Source organism: Passer domesticus, chromosome 4, assembly GCF_036417665.1.
Source record: "Passer domesticus isolate bPasDom1 chromosome 4, bPasDom1.hap1, whole genome shotgun sequence".
Taxonomy (NCBI): domain Eukaryota; kingdom Metazoa; phylum Chordata; class Aves; order Passeriformes; family Passeridae; genus Passer; species Passer domesticus.
In genome coordinates this window covers 20,222,370-20,237,486 of record NC_087477.1, presented here as the reverse complement: position 1 = coordinate 20,237,486, position 15,117 = coordinate 20,222,370, and the positions used below count along the sequence as shown (strand labels likewise).

Here is a 15,117-nt window from a genome sequence, read left to right as displayed (position 1 = left end):
CACAAAGTGTTTAATTTTATTACAGTATTTACACTCTGTTTCAGTCTGCTGCCCCATTAATTTATAACCTATATGTTCAAGACAGAAAAAATGGAAGCAAACTCAATTATAAACTATGCAGCACAAAGCATATTTTGGTTTTTATTTATTCTGGTCTAATTCCAAATACAGAAATTGGGTTTTATATTCTTAAATATATCACACTAACCATTTAGGGCCAGAAAAATCTGTTTTGTGCAAAGACAGGAACTAGACTTAGTCCTGTATTTCAGCTACAGTTCTTTGTGGAAACTGTTTCAAGATCAACAACCCAAGAAATCAGCTTGACAGAACCCATGTGTGAAAAGTATTCTCTGCAAGTCCTCAATAGACAGGAGGAGAGGTTTCATTATAGAAAGAGGTGGACTTTGCAGTAGTTCTGGCTCATTCTTCAGCAGAAAAGATGAAAAAATTCATCTTACCTGTAACCACCTATAGTTAGTGACCAGTTCATACTGGTGACCTACCTGACCCATACTGGTTATTATCTACCCTAGAGTCAACAATCTTCTACATGTCTGGGATGTATTTTTTCTCAGAACTATACAGGTAGAATGACTGCAATTACTAAAGAAATGTTACATTGCACTCCCAATACTGATCACAGCTTCCTATGAAGCACTTTGCCTTTCCATGTCTCCTGCTGTGCCTTCTGCCCTTCAGCTCTTGCTTAACTTGTGTCTCCCCAACTACAGTACTCCTCTTCTATTTCACTCTTCAGCCTTCACTTTCCCAGGGTCCTTTGTCCAGAGGTCAAATGGTGCTGATTTCTGACAAACCACTTGTGCCAAAAGGTTATCCCAACCAGACAAATCCGCTTATCCATCCTCATTGAACACAAGGCACTCCTGCAAGCAAATGGAGCAGAATCACAGGACAAAAGCATCTCACAGACTGTCAGTCACCTTTGAGGTAGCCTTTTGACAAACCTTACTCTTGACAAATATCACAATTTCAGCAAGAGCCTCTGTGCTGCACAGAGACTTCTGGAACAGTATCTCTCATCCCCAGAATGGTTTCGGGAAAGATGAGGAGGAAGGCTGACAAGAAGAACTGATAATTCATTCAGACAGGGGAAAAGCTCAAAAGGTTTGAATTCAGTAAAATATTTGAAAAACAGTCCCTACACACTGCTCTGTGCAGCTGTGAGCTGGAACAGAGGGTCCAAAGTATGATGTACTCATCAACTCCTTTCTGAGAGCAGCAATATCAGGCAGTTCTGTGAGAGATCATCAATAAAGCCCTTTGATGAGATGTCTCTTGCCAGCAGCTCACTTAAGTGACTCACTTTCATTCCAAATATCCAGTAAGGGTTAGATTAGAATTAGATGCAGATACAAGAAATTACAGCAATGATTTTTTGAGGGCCTGCCAAAAAAGAAATAACTGTAACTCAAAGAGGAGACCAAAAAAAAGAAATATGAAGTAAGTCTTGCTCTCCATATTTTGTAGTAGAAAAAATTGGAGGTGTGAAAAAAACATGGGGTAGCTTCAAAACAAAACAAAAAAAAAAGCTGTTTCATGAAGCAGTATGTATTGCACTGTGGAGCTCAATTCAGTTTTAGAAGTTGGAAGACATTCAAAGAGCAAATAGACAAATCAACAGAATGTTTATCTGGGAAAGGGTGTTTAGGACAAGGGTATCCCCTCCAGCTCCAGATGCCTTGGAGGCAAGAGGCTATTCTATGAGCATCACTGTGGGCTTTGCTTGACTTTACAGCCTTCCCCAAACTTCCTGAACAGTTTGTTGCTATAGGAAACAGAATAACCCAGAAGAAAGTAACTGATCCCATGTGCTGCGCTCATGTTTCACATGAAGTGAAGTTACTATGTTTTACAGTAACAACCTTCTCAGGCAGCAAACAAATGCCCCAAGTAGTTAGTAGCTCCTTGCCTTTTTATATCTCATTTGCTCAAAGGACATTTTGAAGCACAGTTAGAAAATCACCAGTCTGGTTATCTGAGTTTATATAAGTTATGTAAAATCAGAGTTGACTTGGCTTCTTCATGAGACTGATGATTTACTTTTCACTTCAGAGCTATGCTGGTACCCAGTTTGCAAAGAAGGGAAATTCAAGACATCTTGTACATAATCTCAGCTGAAGAATGATCTGAAAAACACAAAAATAATAATCCTACAATCAAAAGGAAGGCAAAGTTATCATATAAGATCACAGGATGATATAATCTTTATCACTAGGAAGAATATATAATCTCCTATCATAACAACTACAAGTCTAATGCAGTCCAAATTTTTTCAGTACCATCACCACTACAAAAACAAAGTCAAAGAGTAGCAAGAAAATCTGAGTTTTGCCAATTTTGCTAAAGTTGTCTTTTGCCCATGAAAATTTTTCAAACCTCTTGGCAAACAGCAAACAGCCCTTCCAAAGAATTTCAAATTTCAATTTGAAATTTCAAATGTTTCACACAGGAGGGACTGGCAATCCCTCAAAAGCAGGCTTACCTCTATTGCCCTGGCTATCTTCACTTCTAAGAGCAAAAAATCCAGCCTACAGACTTCGTAGAAATCAAAGGGGCACAGAATACCAGGGGGGAGAACCCCAGTTAAATGGAAAACAAAAGACACTGTACTTTGCCTCCTTAGCTAAAGACAGAGAAATCTTGCTTTTCTCATTTAGTGTTGACTTCTTTTAGAAGTTTCCTAAATCTTCTCAGCTGGTTTTGTGAGCAGACAGTCCTTACAGACTTTGTGCTACATCATGAAAGCAGATAAGAGAACCAAAATGGACAGAAAAGTTAGGTAAATCTTCAGCACTAAATCTCGAGCACGCTATTTTACTTTATCAAGTTTGCCAAATCTTGGTGCTCCTGCATAGATACAGAATAAAACAGTGCTCCTTGCAATGGCAGTAAAAGTGACTTGGTGTGAAGCTTTGGGTCCCCTCAAAAGTTAATGAGACTATCAGTTCCTCTAAAGCATCAACTATCAATCTTCTTAGTGTTCTTTGAAGATTCATCTAAATAACATATTCTGCCATTTAATATTACATTTAATTTTGTGATCAAATTACATAATGCATACATCAAATCACATTGTCAGCTAATTCTTCATTGACTTATATACACATTTTTCTGTCTAAATTCTTGTTCATACTATAGCTGAAATAGTATATTTTAATTTAAGGGTGCACAGAATTTTGTTTTACAAATTTTAGTTGCGAAGACGTGTGTTTTGTTGATCCATTTAATTTTTAAGAGTTTCAACAGACTACACCTTAAGAGATATGTTGCACCTTACCTACTGACATTTTACAAACCTTTATTTAGTACAACGCATATTTCAAGATCTGGATGTCTCGTGTTTCTGATGAGCTGCATATTTCAGCAGCCAAGCCTAATACTACAGTGGAGATTTCCAGCACAAAGTCTCCTGTACCTAACTGTGTAAACGCATGCTCCAGATTAAATTATGTGTAGTTTAGGTGAAGACAGACTTTGTAAAGCAAGACTGAGATGAAAATTTAAATGCTATGTCATAAATTCATAAGTTCCAAAATGGTTCTCATTACAGCAGTTTAATTTTGCTCATTAGAAATGGATTCCACCATCCATAAACCTATACAACCAACAGAGATTTTAATTTTTGATGTCTTTTTTTTCTTCTTTAATTTGTGGATGAGAATTTGTCTATTGGTAAAGATACTTTTTGCTCAGGGAACACATGATGCAGACCAAATGCTAAGAACAGCTACCAATACTTCACTTCCATGTGGCATACAACTGGAAATCTGCTCTTCCTCCCGTACCCATACCTCTGTTTATACGTAACAAACTAAAGCCTTTTCCTGAAACATGGAAAACAAAAAATCTGAAATTGTAGTGCCTTAACACCCCATACTCATCAAAAAGGACATTACCTCTGATTCTGATGCAGCCCGTTCCCTGGACAAACTTATGTCTTCCAGTTTGTAAGTAAATTATGAAGAATCACTGCAATAGTAAATAGTGATATCAAATTATAGTATCAGTAGGTTGTAGGCACAGCAGTGGGACTTCCAAATTTCTGTAGTTTATTCATTTGCTAAAAATCCTTATTCATAGCATTTAAGGGATATTTTCTACATTGTTTTATATACCTGGTAAAAAAATTAATTTCTTAGAGCAAAGAGAAATGGCCTAATAGAAACAAGAACAAGCAAACACCATGAGAAATTAAAGATATACCAAGAAGAAAATCCTCACCGTGTCTTAATTTTCCTTGGTATACCTGATCTAATAAATAATTTTTAGAGTAAGGAACAGCTTCCCCCTTTGAAGGAAGTCTGCAAGGCCTCAATTGGTGCTCCTTGAGATCAGAGAAAAGACTCTTACTGACTTCTATAAGACATTCTGGAGTGCCTGTGATTTTCTTTTCATGTTCTAAAGGAAGAGCCAGGAAATCTCTCTGCTTTTACCTTAACACCGGGACCAGACATCATCTAATGAGTACAGCACTTCTTTTCTTTTTGTGCTAGTACTATGCCATGTACAATAGCGTAATTTAGAAAGAAAGCAAATTGAAGAATAACACCTTGCTTATTCTTCCAACATGCTCTAAATAACCCTTGCTCAAGCCCAATCCTTCCTTTCCTCAGAACCCCTGCAAGTGACTGCAGCTGGTTTGTGCATTTGGCAGAGAACAGTTACACAAGTCTATATAGTGTACCTTCAGATGGAACTGAATTTGGCTATGACACCCACAGAGGCTCATTCATATTTTGTAGTTGTTCATATGATTTGAACCAGGCCCTGGTAAATTTGTCTAGACAAAATCCTAAAAAAAAAAAAAAAAAAGAGCACATTTATATAAATCATGCAGATATCTGCATATATCTTCACAACACAGTTCTAGTTTCTAATTCTACTAAATTCATCCTATTAATCTTTAGATAAAATTGATTACTGTTTTTTACTTTTGTGCAATAACCCTTCTGAGCAACAGCATTTTCAAAACTGCTGAATTTTTACCAAGTTCCACTCCACCCCCAAATTCCATAATTTTAGAACATAAGAGAATAATTTAGGAGGAAAATCACAACAAAAGATTACCCAAGCAAAGCTTCTGTCTATTGAGGTTTTCCTTTTAAACTAAAGGTACATTGAAATGTATTGTAGAAATCTGAAAAGAAAAATTAAATTACAAGTATTTTGAAATATTGTCCATTTTTTTGTGGTTATACCTTCAAAACATATCCAATCTTTAAAGCGTCTGATTTCCCTCTCTTCTCAGTCCCCAATTTGTTTTGTGCTTTTAAGATAAGCTTCAAGAAATGGATGATAACTTCTTTTGCCAGTGTAAAAATCACACAGGCAAAGAGCAGTCAGATGACATCACAACTTATATCTTTTTTTGGTGTTATTTTTAATTAGGTGATGCTCAGATGATGAAGTAGCACAATTTTATTAATTAGGCTTATATATCTTTCTCTAAATTATTTGTCTGCACATTGAGAGGGCTATTAAGTCTCTTCAAGAGCCCATCCCATCATTATATGTTGAGGGGAGAAAGAGAAAAAGCCTTCCCGAAAACAGAAATTGGATGACGATATATTAAATGTAAATGGAATTCCATTTTTGGCATGTAGTCAGTGATGTATGAGCTCAGAACCCAACTCATACTGCATGAAAAATAGGAATGGCTGGAAATCAGCTGCACTACCAAATGGAAAATCTGAGAAGAAAGCACCATTATTGCTCAGCTCAGCTGATTTACATCAGGAAGAAAACATCTTTTCCTTTAACAACTTGCATCTATTTTGCTCAGTCTAACAGTATGTTATTAAATATTTTTACCTTGGTGCCAAAATCACATGAAATATAAAACGTGGATGATAAAACAATAAAAGGAAATGGAAAAACTAAGGCCAAAATAGGAGCCTATCTCATTTAAATAAATCAAACCACCATCTGGAAATAAAAGTATGCTTATTGGCTAAATGTGTATTGAGGTATCTCAAATAACATAAGCTCAATTTTTGAAAAACTGTAAGGATATCCTATCTCGGTTGGAAAATTATAACCTAGATTTTGACTTTCAATTACTCAGCCTGAAAAAAATCGTATGTCCATATTTATTGTAATTTTTTTTTCTAAGTGGGCTAGAATCAGTTCATAACCATTTTTCTCTCAATGAATAAACATTATTTTAAACCTTTAGTCAAAGGAATACTCATATTTCTTTATAAAAATACTCTGCACTAAGACTTCCTTTTTACTATTTCTCATTTACTCAATGAAAGCTAATGATAATACCCAGTTTTTTCTTTAAAGTTACAAAATACAATCTCTAATGAATCCTATTGGCTGTTTTATATTTGACTATACCTACGTTTATCCCTATTTCAATAGAAAGCTTGAAGGTCCAAACAGGAACTTCTCTTGAGTTAATTTTAAACTGAATTGATGTTTTGGATTTTAAGTGTAAAACTGACAGCTTCACTCATCTTCAGAAGTCAAAGATGAAAATTTATTTTATCCCCTCTAGAAAAATTCTTCATTTCAATGACATTTATTTTTCTGGTTGCAGTCATAGCTCTCAAATGAGATCCACTATTCCAGGAAATGGAAGCTTTGCTGCACACTAACCTGTACTAGAATGGCTGCAAAACACATTTTCTATTTGAAGGAGCAGAATTTAAAATACGTGTACATTTAATCATATATATCACATGACTCAATACCTCCCCAAGACTCTACTAGAATCTAATCTCTAAATGAAGTTTATGACCTTTGTATTTCTCTGTCAGAAGTCATAAAGTCTTATTTTTATGACTATCATTTTGAATTATATCATGACCTTTAATAGAGGACATTGAGAAGTCACATGGCCCTTGAATAGGTGTGAGTTATGAGTTTATTTTAGCTCCTGGGGGATGCAGAATGTATCAACATTCTGAGGTGATGTAGGATATATATCCCTGTGCAGTTTTCCAACAGGCAGATCATCACTTCCTGCACTTGCAGTAATCAGTGACTTGCAGCACCAGTGATTGCTTAGTATGCAGAAGACCTAAGAGGAGCTAAAAGACAGCAAGGGCAGCTAATCTAAACATGAAAGTGCAAGTGAGATTTTTTTTTTATAATATTTTCTAGGGTCTTACAAGGGTTAGTTGTCATCTGACATGATTTACAAGAAAGCAGGTAATACTTTAAAATTATCTTTTAAAGGAGCAAAAATAAGGTATACACATTTCAAAATTCTCTAAGTGAAAACAATTGAGGAAGCAGAACCCCAGCTGCACCGAGTGTACTTGCATCACTTTATACAATTATTTTCTAGTAGTCTATTTCTATTACACTACTTTTATATGTTAAGGCACTGTGCAAACAAAAGCTTTATCGGAGGGCATCTATTTTACCATTTTTAAAGAACTCTGATACCTTTTTACACCATCATTTTTGCTATCTGCACAGGTTGAGAGTCCGTTTTTCATTCATATATGTTGCTTTCAGTGTCATAAAAATGACTAATGCCAAGTCATCAGAAGTAATAGAAATGTTGTACAGTAACAAAAAGGAATACTAGAAAGAATGTTTATTTCTGGATTCTTACTGCTTAAGAAAAAAAACCCCTTTACCTCATGTAAGAAAGAAAAGAATTCAGTGTTAACAATATCTTAAACTGCTTAGGATAAATTTCTAGATGGAGAGTAGTAGAAACTAAATTTAATGAAACTTTGTAAATTCTATGAAATATTGAGAACAAAATAAACTATAATGGTTGTATTCTGTTATATACAGGATTATTTAGAATTTAATGTTTAGCTCTGCAAATAATTTACTAAGTAATTTGGCTAGCAATCTAAGTGACAGATTGGGTCATTCCAACAAATCCTGCACAAGTAAATAAAAATTAAGTATTAAATGCAAGTACTTTGAAACAAAGTATAGTCAATCCTAAACTTGGTGAACAGCAGAGATGGAGTCAGATCAGGAAAAATCTGAAATAGTGAAATAGTTAAAGTTCTGATTTGTTTAGAAATTGTCCTTCTATTATCCTGAATAAATTTTTTTATCTGTAAACTACAACATTAAAATAATCTCAACTCAGACAGATCACACTATTATCAGGAAATTATGCATATTCAAAATTTATACTCTATTTGTAGTTGTCACATACTTCATTTCACAAATTTAATAGCTGTAGTTTCTCAGTTTTTGTTTTTCTCTCCCTTTATATAATTTTGCTTTTTTTTCCTCAGTTCAGTTCTCTGATCTGTGGCCCATCCCTGCTTTCGTCTCTTCAATAATTAAACTCCCAGCTTCATGACTGGAGCATGACTATGCTTTTCACAAGCACAAGACTTTTCTTTTTAATTTTGCTTTTGTTGCAGATTCATGAAATGCCTTTTGAAACTTTTCAAGATGACACACACTTGAAGAACAGATTAAAAGCAGAGGAAAATGAACAGTAATGAGCTCATTTCCAGAAAAAAGCTCTCATTAGCATAAGGCCTTTTTGATTTCTCGAGAAAACCCAAACTAGTCTTGGGTGCTGTTCCTACCCTCGCATTCAGGAAATGTCCTGTTGTTGGGGATGGCAGATGGGGAAGAAGAGAGTCTAGTAAGTATCTTTGCATTAGAATATCACTTTATCACTGAAAACCCAATTTAGAGGTGAATTAGGGGAAACAGCTGTAGTAGTGCTTCTGGTTTTCTTTTTTCCATCCTGTTTCCAGAATTTGTTTGAAAGAATGATGTAACAGAGGTTTTCATCAACGTTCACAGCAGGACAAAGAAGAGCTAAGTTTCTATTCTGCTACTGGAAAAGTCATGACCTCTCAAAAATTTCATTAATGTGTTGCTTCAGATCAGTCAAGGGTCTAGTGACTTTGTTCCTTGACTTGGATGCAAGCACAGAGCCTGCCTGATATAGGGGGATTTTGGGCAGCTCCTTTTTTCCATTTAGATGAGAAATTATATCTTGGATTAAAAAATCTTTCTAGTGAAAGCTGTTTCAAGACATACATTTTTATTATTTGAAAATAAAGAAGTAAGATGAACCAAATGAAATATTTTTCAACCACAGTTCCCTTGTGGTGAACGAATCCATCCAGTTTGCCTAAACTATTCTAGACTTGTCTTTCAGTGTATATCTGAAGACATGTATAATCCACACTCATTTTTATGACAGAGAAAAGTATTGAATCTTATTTCCCACTCCTTTACATGGCTGCAATCCAGGAACTACCCCAGTTTGGGGAAAAATGTGACTGAAATATCTCTAATTAAATATAATTTTTTCAAAAAATAATAATGTATCTTACAAATAATAGCAATGTGAATTTTTGCTTACAAGTAAGTGAATAATAATAATAATAATATTCTAGAAACAGAATATAAACCAACAAATTTCAACTGTATGTAAAGTTTACTGACTTCAGTGAATCTTAAATCAAGTTCTTATACAGGATTATGGTTCCTGGCATCATGAGCAAATATGGATCATAGTACAAACTCATAAAAAGTCAAGATGGTTGGTCTTTTTATGAAAAAACCCCACCATATATTCCTATCAGCTTTCCTGCATAATTACTGCTATATCGCTCATATTATGCACAAAATTAATGCATCACTCCTAAAACAGCCACCTAAAAATGCTGAAAAAAAAATCAAATCATAAGAAAAATAATGTTGACAAATGCACCCTTTCATCTCAACAACCCAGTAGCATATCCAAAACATGCACTAATTTGAACTTCTGTGGTCTATTCTCTGAAATAAATATTGAATCTACCCTAACCCTTTTTCTTCTGTTACCCCAACTCTGCCAAGAGGCAGAGTAAAAGTGATTACTTGACTCTAATTCTTGTCTATTATCGTATAATTTATTGTTTGTTCATTATTATAAGTTTTTTATAAATATCATTGGATGTATAGTATACGACAAAAGTATGTCATTTTTGTTTTCTGAGAATGGCAGTAGCAGTCATCTGCGGAACTGGCTTTATTAGTCACCACAAAGTCCTTTTTTACAAAACTAAGGGGTTTTTTTATTAACTTTGCTCTCAGTATTTAATCATGCAACTAAATTATGAAAATTAATAGAAGGGAAAATTGATGGAAAGGTCAGTAAGCTAGAAGAAGAAAAAGTGACCTTTGATGCTGGAAATCTCTGGAGATTTCTCCAGCTCTGCATAGATATGCAGTGGTTTACTCCAGATATCATAATTCTTAGTGTGTGGTGAGTTTAAAAAAAAAACAACAAAAGGCACATATGAATTTTTTATATATCATTGTAAATTTATATATTCATTTCACTACTGAAGTGAAACACACTGATAACAAAACTAAACTTAATTTTCCAACAGAAGAATGAATTACAAGAAAGAAGATTAGTATTTCATGAAATATACTGAATATGGTTCTACCATTTTATCAGTCTCCGAGAGAGCTTACTTGAGAAAAAAGAATCTACCAGATTTTGCCCCAGCCACATCTTCAAGAACCAAGTCAAGAATAGGGTTTTACTATATATCACTTGAAATACACTTGGTAATTACTGCCTTTTATCTTCAATCCCACTCAAAGTAAAACGAAACATTTTTGCAAAACACAAAATTGAAGTGCATCATCTGTTAGTCACTTGAGGTCAGTGTTATTTTCCATGCCAGTTTATTTCAGTAGCTGCCAATTGCTAGTCAAGAAGTAGAGGTAGAATACATCCTTTTGTTTCTCCACTGCCCTGATTTTGGAGGACAAGGCGACTAGGGAAACCTCCAGATATATCACTAGGGATATCTACATAGTTGTGTATTGTCTAAAATCACAATTTGGTAGGAATCTTTTGTGTTTCTATGCAATTTTTTTGGTAATGGGTATTTTTACATTGTTATGATTGGAACATGTATTTAAACAGCTTTCAGAATATGTTTTCAGTTTCAACATATCATATAAATAGGGATTGCAGATTAATGACTGACAGTGAGAGCACAGCAATCCTAATTTATCCTAATGAAAAGTTAGGATAAAAAGAGTATTGCTACAGTCTCCTTAAAAACACAATGAGTCCTTTAAGCATCTTACCTCAATCATTCCAAGCTATAGAAAGCAGAGTTCAATGCTTCTGATTTAGTCAACACCTTTTTGGCTTTCAATAGGTACCTGGAGTTTAGAAAACAAAGCAAGTGTGAATGGAAACTTAGGACAACAAAATACTTTCTTAGGAAGAAAGAACAGTTTTTTCACTTAGAGATGTTCAGGTGACTTATTTGTGGAAAATATAGTAAATCATAGAATTAACTTGCTCTATTCTTGTAACAATTAGCACTTCAATTTTTTTTGCTTATGATTTTTTAAGTGTGCATGATCCTGTTGAAGGACAACATGAAAACTCACTAATGAAGTGGCTAGAATAAAACTAATGGCAGTGCATCTTACAGTAACCAGGAGTCCTGACCTAATAGCTAATTTTTTACACAAAATGAACCTGATCTTCAGTTGCCTTCTGTGAATAATTCACACATTCTGCAGCTCTTTCTATGGAAGGAAAGGTGTTTCTCTGAAATTATTCTAACATGTAAAAATCAGTGAATTCAATTACACAGAAACCAAGCTCTTTCAAAGCCATGCTCAAGACTTCCCCTAAGCAGCACATTTGGTCAATCTGTGCATGTCAGAACAAGGTCAACAAAGTCAGTAACTTGTGACTGCTATTTCCTCACTGATGCTTCAGGTTAAAAATAAAACCTGTTTTACTAAAGCTCTGAAATGAAGAGCAACCAGACTCAGGCCATGGAAACTGTTAGTTTGCTGACCACTTTCACCACACATTTTTAGCTTACCATATCCCTGAGTCTTTGGTACTGAACATATTTTAAGGTTCATTTGTTGTACTCTGAGTGCTCTCTTTTCTCAAATCTCTGCTGTTTTTCCTGGTTCAATCAAATTTCCCGTGCCTGCATACAGCCTGTTACATTGGCATGACTTATGCTAAGTTCATTAAACTGTTTTTTCCTCTAAAACTCATACACAAGAAAACTGTTGAAGCTTTAGCTTGACTGTAACTTCAGTGGGTTTATTACCAAAGATTCTAAAAAGATAAATAATAACCTAATAAAATTTGGGGCTTTTTTTAAAGGTACAGTCTCTTTAGTTGCCGGCTACCTTTCTCCTAATTTTTGCTGATGTTTGTTCCAACTCTGAAGAAAGCTGTAGAAGACTCTGTTAAAACTCCTGTAAGCATGGTAATCAATTTCACTCAAAATGTATAGATCATATTTACTTCAAGAGATACTTTGAGAAGCTGGCAGTCAGCATTGCAATGCACAATGGTACCATTCACTGCCCAGACTAATTTTATTATGCTGCCTGTATGTTTTCTTTGAAACCAGTGAATTGAGGAACAGAAAAAAGACAGTAGGTAGGCAATTATCCCATAAAAAAACCTGATTATTTTGCCTTCCTCTGAGTCTGGATACTTTCTAGGAATGTAAAAAAGATTAAAGGTGGAAAGATAAAGGAAGCACCATTGGTAAAGAGAGTTCTACTCAGATTCAGTCAAGCCTTCTTCCACAGAATTTTCTTGGGCATTGGATTCCCCATCAGTTGATGTGTGAGCCTTGAGAGGCATCTAACCAAAGTGGTGGCAGCAGAATTTAAGCACCTAATTATATAATCAGAGAATTGTTTGTGTTGAAAGGGACCTTAAAGATCATCCAGTTCCCACCCCTGGCATGGACAGGAACATCTTTCACTAGACTTTAAAGTCACCCAGAAGTCCCTCCAACCTGGCCTTGAACACTTCAATGGATGGGGCAACCACCACTTCTCTGGGCAACCTGGTCCAGAGCTTCACTACCCTCACAGTAAAAATGTTTCTTTCTAGAGTCTAATCCAAACCTACTTTTTTCAATTTGAAACTTTTGTCCTGTCAAATATCTGCTCTTGTCCCTCCCCATCTCTGTTGTAGACCCTCAGGTACAGGTATCTGAAACTTGGTACCTAAATATTTAGTACCTAAATATGAGTGGGGGAATTTTTAAGATTTTCCCATGCACATATCAGCTAAGAATTTAATTCCTGCCTCATTTTAAGATACTAACACATATAAACAAGATTCATTGTTGCCATTGGCTTCAGTAGCACAAAGCACACATTGAAGTTTAATCAGAAAAATTATGTGAATGAAACCCCAGACAACAGTGAAATAACTCCCAACATAGTTCAATGGGGGAAAAGGTTGCGTTTTGGGGATTTTTTCCCTCAATGTGTGTATTCATTTGGAATGAAAAATTAAAACAACTAGAAAAAAAATCTGTAGCACCAGACCCCAGCAGACCTTTTCCTCCTAATTCCACACAACAGTTCCCTCACCAGCCTATGTAGCTGTGAGAGGTTTCTTTTTGCACTAAGGAAGGGAACATCCCATTTGCAGAGAAAAAATAAATCCCAAGCATCCTATTTGGATGCCAAAGCCAGAAACATTCTGCTGAATTCTTCTCCAGATCTTATACCAGATGGATTTTTTTTTTCTCCAGATTTTAAACATCAGACTGCAATCTTTTCTATTACCAGCAGAGAGCAATGCAATTAAGCTCTTTTATAAAAGGCTTTACAAGGCAATTGTGCAAGGTCCTCCAGAATGTCCCAGGTTTTGTTTTAACTTTGGCCTTGGCTTCCCATGCTGAATGTCTTAATTTTAAAACTTCTATTGATCTTGTAAAGGTTCACACTGCTTATTTCTGTTTTACTGCCTAAAATGCATAGATACATTCTTAATGTCTGAAAATCTTCCTCTGAAAAATCAAGACAAAACCCTCCTTGCTAACATACTTTTCTTGATCTGAGTCCCCCATCTGGACATAAATGTCGTTAAGGTATGCATCAAACCCATAAAAATATTCATATTAATAAATAGTTTTAAAAAGAGTGTCAGAGGTACCTCTTAAAGTTATTTAATGGGCAAATTGTAAGGAAATCAACTGAAAGTACCTGATAAATGTAATTTAGTTCTTTCTATGGCTTTGCTATTCCCTCACATTCATCTGTTCAAGCAGAAAATTGCATACATATGAAATGAAACCTCACTTTTACAGTGTAACTGCAGGGAAACCTGCACTGAGAACACACAGTAAAGGTTATTTTACAGCATGCAGGTTTATGGGTCACAAGAGCCCAGGCAAAGTTTGTAAAGATTATCCCAACGATAAGGTTCTGTGGTTTTATTTGCTGAAGTCTAGATATATTCAGACACCTAGGAGTTTTTTTAGAAAGATAACCAAGGCTCAGAAGAACAGAACAGCCATCTGTCAGATTTAATAAAATCTCACAATACTACAAACTGTATTAGGGTTTAATAATTCATGAAGGAGTAATATCCCCTACTGAGATTATAACCAGTCAAGGCAACACCAAAAACAACTGGTAAATCTGTCAGTGGGAGTTCCCTCTCCTTGACTGTAAGGAGAAAAAAGTATGAAACAGCTGGAAAATAAATTCAAAGTATGATCAACACAGAATAAAAGACTCCATAAGCTGATTGGAAATCAGTAGCTTTATCTATTTCTCATCTAATTTGCAACAAGATTTGCATGGGTATGGAAACAGTACACACAGAGTGATAATTCATTTCTCTGTATCTACACACAGATTCCACAAAGGCAAAAAAGAGTAGTCTTATGCCAGAAAGACTTCCTTGCAATGCTAAAAAAAAAAAAAAAAAAAATTGAGTTTTTTCTCAGTGTTTTTATGGCAAAGCATTTGGTGTCTTCAGTTCACTGTATAAGAAATGTTATTTTCTGTACACCTGTACATTTGTTGATGGTTTGGGCAGGAAGTGTAGATTGCAAGTTCTGCCATGAGTCAAAAGCTCACAATAAAAGGCATCTCTTGCCTCCTATTTCTGTAGAAAAACAAGTAGCTTCTGCTTTATTAATGTCTTCATGGATAGATATTTACATATATACTGCAACAAATACAATTCAAAGCTTACCTGAGAGTTTTCAGTGGTATTGTAATGTGACCAATAAATAGTAAAATGCAGCAGGAAACCGATATTATTAGAAAACAGAAAAAACTTTTGCACAAAATACACATTTTCTAGTAGACTGCAGAAATCTGAGGGTGAGTGTTCCT

At 35.1% G+C, this 15,117-nt stretch overlaps 1 long non-coding RNA gene across 1 annotated transcript in view; it reads right to left on the bottom strand.

The window, feature by feature from the left end:
- Positions 1 to 39: 39 nt before the first annotated feature.
- Positions 40 to 15,117, bottom strand: part of LOC135298676 (uncharacterized) — a 218,709-nt gene continuing 203,631 nt past the window's right edge. The window contains exons 28-32 of the long non-coding RNA XR_010360709.1: positions 11,068 to 11,145; positions 4,709 to 4,816; positions 3,921 to 3,993; positions 1,934 to 2,150; positions 40 to 887 (exon numbers count right to left, since the gene is read on the bottom strand). This is a non-coding gene — a long non-coding RNA (uncharacterized LOC135298676). The remainder of the gene's footprint in view (positions 888 to 1,933; positions 2,151 to 3,920; positions 3,994 to 4,708; positions 4,817 to 11,067; positions 11,146 to 15,117) is intronic.